This window comes from Engraulis encrasicolus, chromosome 24, assembly GCF_034702125.1.
Source record: "Engraulis encrasicolus isolate BLACKSEA-1 chromosome 24, IST_EnEncr_1.0, whole genome shotgun sequence".
Classification (NCBI taxonomy): domain Eukaryota; kingdom Metazoa; phylum Chordata; class Actinopteri; order Clupeiformes; family Engraulidae; genus Engraulis; species Engraulis encrasicolus.
The window spans coordinates 12,760,175-12,766,499 of record NC_085880.1 but is presented as its reverse complement, the minus strand read 5'-3'; positions in this window follow the sequence as shown (position 1 = coordinate 12,766,499).

Sequence of the window (6,325 nt, the reverse complement as noted above, 5' to 3'; positions counted from 1 at the left end):
GGTGTGGTTTCAGGCTGGTACACACTCTGCATGTTGAGGTGACAGTCTCTATGTCCTGGTTCACTGATGGCCAGAAGACACTCTCTCTTGCTCTTTTCTTTGTTGCCTCTGTCCCTGGGTGTCCTGCGTGTAGCACGCGGAGGTACTCGGACTGCAGCGAGTCAGGCACAACTGCCCTGTTTCCTTTCATGATGATGTCATTCTCCAGCAGTAGCTCATCACGGAAGCTGAAGAATGGTTTTACCTCTGTAGGTACGCCTCTTTCATGTCTTGGCCAGCCATTTCGAATGTAATTGGTGACCTTCTGGAGGTGGCTGTCTGACGTGGTGTGCCGCCGAAGTTCTTCAAGGCGCCGTGGAGATATCACTTGTAGGGCCATTACCTCGAACTCAGCATGGTCAGCATCTTGTGAGTCAACGTTGTGTTGTGGCGCACGAGAGAGAGTGTCGGCCAGGTACATATGTTTCCCTTTTTTGTAGGTGAAGGTGAGGTCAAATTTCTGTAACTGCAACATCATGCGCTGCAAGCGCGCTGGGACTGTGTGGAATGGTTTGTTGTGAATTGTGACAAGAGGCTGATGGTCAGTCTCGATCAGGACAGGCTTGCCATAAATGTAGTCATAGAAACGGTGGCAGGCAAACACTACAGCAAGTAGTTCCTTTTCGATTTGCGCATATCTTGTCTCCGTCTGTGTCAACGTGCGTGATGCATATGCTATTGGATTTTGGTCCTGGAGGCACGCAGCTCCGAGGCCATGCTGGGAGGCATCACAGGTGAGCGTTACCGGCTTTTCCACGTTGTAGTAGTGAAGCACGGGTGGGCTGGTGATGCATGCCTTCAGTTTGGTGAATGCGTTCTGCTGATGCTCTGTCCAGCTCCACAGCACGTCCTTGTGTAGCAGTTGTCGCAGAGGCGATGTCAGTTCGCTCAGGTTTGGAATGAATTTTCCTAGGTAATTAATCATTCCTAGAAAGCGTTGAAGAGCCATTTTGTCTTCTGGAGATGGCATGTCACTGATCGCCTTGATTTTTTTGGGATCTGCTCTGAGGCCCTTGTCAGTGAATGTGTGACCGACATAATTCACCTCCTTGAGCCCGAATTTGCACTTTTTCGGGTTCAATCTGAGTTTCAATTGTCTGGCGCGGTCCATCACCTTTCGCAGGTTAGCCTCGTGTTCTTCAGGTCCTTTGCCGCCCACTATGATGTCGTCCACGATAATGGCACACGGATATCCAGCAAATATTTGTTCCATAGCCCTTTGAAAAACTTCTGATGCTGTACTGATGCCAAATGGCATTTTCAGGAATTTGAATCTGCCATAGGGAGTTGCATGGGCGCAGATAGCTTTTAAAAACTGGGGGGGGACATTTTCACAACAAACCGTCCATTTTCACAACAAACGGGGGGGGGGGGGGGTTATTAGGCTATTACCTGATTATAATACACTGAATATTAATATTGTTAGTCGCTATTCATCTTCCGCTAAATAATTGTATTTGCTTTAGTAGCCTAGGTCTACTACATTAAAAAAATAAATCTTGATTAAAAAATTAAAACATCACAAATGTTTAAACCGCTCCAGCTTCTACTCAGAATGTGCACGAGTCTCCCACCAAGACCCCGCCCCAGTGCGCGCTTCTAAACACCTCTCCCATCCCATCAGCAAGTGCTACTTTCCCAACCAATTCAAACTTTAAACAGGAGAACTGTCAACAAATTTCACGTTGTATTAATGTAGGCCTACAGCAGGCTATGCAACAGTGTGTGATTTATGGCTGTAGAAATTTTAAGACGACCAGTCTCGCAGTGGTTTTGCATGCAAACATGAGTCCAGGCGCGGTTTGGGGGTGTCTGTGATTGAATTGGTAGGCTAAGCAAGAAACTGGGTAACCAACTCAAACTAGGCTATATGGTCTCCTCCAGATTAGACATTTTTGATAAAAGCGACTTAAATTGTGATTCTTGCTCTTCAGACAAGCTCTCTGCCACTAGGCTACTCGTCATTTTTCTACCACGCTGCGTTGTATCCTTCAGTTCACTTCACCACTTAATGCAATCCACACGCTTGCGTTGTACCGCCGTTTAACAACAATCCACAGTAAATGCATCCAACAGAATGGCACCACCGCAATCATCATTCCAAAAATCCGTAAAAAAGACATTAAGTCCGATGTTCACAGCATAGGCCTAGGCTACAAAACAAGACACGACAGCTACTTGCGTTGGCTTTGATTGACAGCTGGCATGGCATGGCCCTACAAAGCTGTCTTTTCACTCGAAAACAGGTCCACGACAGAGACAAAAAAAACCCTTCTGAACAATTAACATCTGTTAACTTCAGTTAGGCCTACTACAAACAGCGTCACAGCGGATATGAACCCATAGTGACCTTACCTTAAAACGTTGTCTTGAAAGCAGCTAAATCCCAACTTTTAATCCATGCGTTCCACCACCATCGTTCACGTTCCACAGTTTTTGTAATCCACATCACAGTTAGCAAGAAAGGACTGGCTTCGACATTAACTTTAATTACAAAAGCAACTGGTCTGAGCCACAAATATAATGTAAATATGACGCCTGCTCTTCTCCACTTCCTGAATCTAGCCCTGTCAAAAGCCAATCACCGTGAGAAGCAAAAAGTTTATGGCGCTTCAAATCTGGGACTTCAGTGGCTGTTAGCCAATGACAAAATAGATTTACTGCCATTAACTTCAATGCATTTGCTTAATTCTGCAATACCTCACCACACCATCGCAAGCATAGAGATTCTATGTCGCTACCTGGTGTCACTGTTGAGTCAGCTGACAGTGAGCTGACAGAGCCGTTTATAGAGTGTAATGCCGTTTTTTTGCCACATATGAAAGTGAATGGTCCAGGGAGGCGCTATTTCGCACATTGCAAAATGCAAAGGCAGAAATCAGATATTTTGTCCATAAAAGTGAGGGGGACGGGTCCACGTGAATGAAAATCTGGGTACGTCATGTCCCCCCCGTCCCCCCCGCTATCTGCGCCCATGGGGAGTTGTGAATGTGGTGCGAAGAGATGAGGCCTCATCCAGTCTGACCTGCCAGAATGAGCTCTTTGCGTCCAGCACAGAGAAAATGGTGGCACCCGACATCTGGGCCGTGACCTCCTCCACTGTGCGCATTGGATGGTGAGGACGCATGAGGGCCTGGTTTAGGTTCCTGGGATCAATGCAAATGCGAACGTCCCCTGTCTCCTTCTTGTGCGTAGCCACCATGTTGGACACCCATTCTGTGGGCTCGTCCACAGGTACGATTACTTTTAATTCTTTCATCCTTTGGAGCTCTTGCTCTACTTTTTTCTGCATTGCCGCTGGAACACGGCGTGGAGGGCTGACAACTGGTGTCACATTTGGATCCACTTTCATCGAGTAGGTTACAGGTAGGTCACCCAGTTCATCTGTGAATAGATCTGCATAATCTTGAAATATTTTCTCAGACAGTGTCTGATCCTGAACAGTGTCAATGTGATACACTTCACTGCTGAAAGTGACAAGTTTCATTTTCAGGCTGTCCTGTAAGCCTAGAATGGACTGTACATTTTCACTTACTACTTGAAATTGGAGACTGTGTTGTTCTTCCTTCAGCCCGCACCGTAGTGTTACTGCACCAATTGGTTTGATCAGAGAACCACCGAATGCTACAAGTTTGATTTGTTTGATTGGTGTACACAGTTCTTCATTTCGTTTTATCTGATTGTATGTATGAACAGATATGACGTTGCATTTTGCCCCTGTATCGACTTTTAATTTCAGGTTTTTGTCATTGACTGATACGAAACAGTGTCCTTCCTTGTCATGAGCATAATTGTTTTTGCCTTGCTCACTGTGTAAGGACAAGCCATCGATAGTGAACGTCTCCTCGTCAGCTTCGGAATCTGATTCAGCGCAGAGTTGATGCACCTGTTTACTTGCCGTGCTTGATTTGGCAGATCTGCATGCGCTTCTGAAATGGTTCAGTTTGCCACAGTGATGACATTGCTGTCCTAGAGCTGGGCACTGATCACGCTTAGCCTGATGAGTTCCACCACAATTTCTGCAGTTTGTAATTGTTAAGTTGTCTTGTTTTGTAAGCCGTTTAGTCTGTCTGTTGAATCCTTTTTGTTTTACTTGTATGGCGTCGACACTGGCAGTTGCCGCGTTTTTTTGGGCAGAGAGGGTTTTTGTGTGCTTATCTGTGAGCTCGCTAATGTGACAGAGGCGTACAGCTTTGGAAAGTGTGAGCTCGGTTTCTTTCAACAATGTACGTCTGACGGTGTCGCTACTGATTCCGCAGACCAGTCTGTCACGTATTAGCTCGTCTTCTAATGCACCAAAGTTACAGTTCTTTGCCTGGTTTCTCAATGTACTCACGTATGCCTCGACCGTCTCGCCTGGCTTTTGATTTCTGGTGTTAAAGTTGTGTCTCTCCATTATCACATTTGTTTCGGGGTTGCATATTTCTTTGAATTTTCTTTTTAAACATACGGGATCTTCCCTTGACTCCGCTGGCCTTATCACCGCGTCATCGTCACCGAGGACTGCGGGTGCATACGTGAATGTCCGCTCCCTTTCTATGGCTTCGGGCCCCGCAAGATTAAGGAGTATGTAGGCTCTGGTCCTGGCTGGTTTGTCGCTATGAGCAGCAGCAATAAAGATGTCGTATTCGCGTTCAAACCTGCGCCAGTGCTCCGCTACGTTCCCATCAAAAACAAGGGGGTCCGGGCGTCTGAAGCCGTCCGCCATGGTAGCTTGTATTTGCTAAGTAGAACTAGCTTTAGTCAGCCTACCGTCGTAATGTCTTGACTTGGATCCAAAGCAGTCTTTGATTTCGATGTGGGTGTTCATATCAGTTGTCCCTCTTCTGACACCATGTAGTTTGACTCGGTTCTTAGTCACGAAGAGATGATGAGTTGAATCAAAGTTGTAGTTTATTAATAATTCACATGACTCGCATATCGGACATTGCTTCAGTTCCCGCTGGTACTATACAACAAGATCCCGTGAGCTAGTCTCGCGATACATTAAAGGTAGGGTTGGAGATCTTTGAAAAACGGTTCCTGTGAGCTATATTTTTGAAAATACACAGCCCGCCTCTCCCTTCAGCCCTCCCCTCAAAGCCACGCCTTCAAAACACATGAACGCGCATGCAGTCTGTCAAGTGTTCGGATTATCCCGGGAACCCACGAGAGCTCACGAGGCGGGGGGGCGGGCTAGAAGCCACGACAAAGCGACTAGCCAAGCTAACTTCCAGCCATGGCACTGTCTCCGGCTACGGTAAGAATGTTCAACATCACAATAAACGCACAGGCCGTCATGGTTGCCATTTCAAGAAATATTGATGACAGTAGATGTATACTAGATTAGTTATTGAACTTGACTTGATACGTGTTACTTAGATATCTCATTCTAACTTCCTAACACTGATGACAGATGCTATACTGTCATCCCTAGACAGTAGTTCTAGCCAGTAGCTACAGTACTGACACATGGATTTATTTTGACAGATGTGTACCGCAGTATACATTTTACTATTGTATTTATATATACCCGACACCACAATCCGTAGTGTTTTAGGCTATGACTTCAGATTTCACTTGGGTTGTCGCACGCACAGACACAGGGACAGAGGGAGTAAAGAAAAACAACCGAACTGATCAACGCTAATGAAATTGTTTTGGCTGACGATATTTTCATATGCTTTAGACCTTCCACGACCACGAGAGCTCCAGCTCTGACTTTCCTGGCCCATCACAATCATAACGACCTAACAGCCCACTAGGACCGATGGCCAGTGATGGAGGAGGAGGAAGATAGACGCAGCAGAGGTTGGTTTGATTAGGGAGACTCCAACAGAATTGACGCCCTGCTAACTGTAAGGATGTACATTCATCCCTCAATAACATTGTCCTGCTGTATTCCTCCAGATGTGTAAGTATTGTAATGGATGTTATCACAACGGATGTACTCTATATCGCAACACGAGTAGGCTACACGAGTACACCTGTTGTGACAACCATTACAATATTTCTACTCCTATGAGTAGTAGTGTGATATTACATGGTTGTAGGTACACAACACCAGTGGTAGTTCAAGTACATCCATAAAAGCCCATCTACTTCATACATCTGTGTAACCCCTGGCACAACACCAGTTTGTAAGAAATTGACTGAAAACGTTGTATGCATATAATTGGCACATCTTTATTTATATACACAATAATGATTGCTTATGTCCATATTGGTCTTATTGTCAATAGAGTTATTTAGTCCCAATCATGTAGAAAATGCACTACATAAAATGTATTTATTGCTTTGCAGGCCT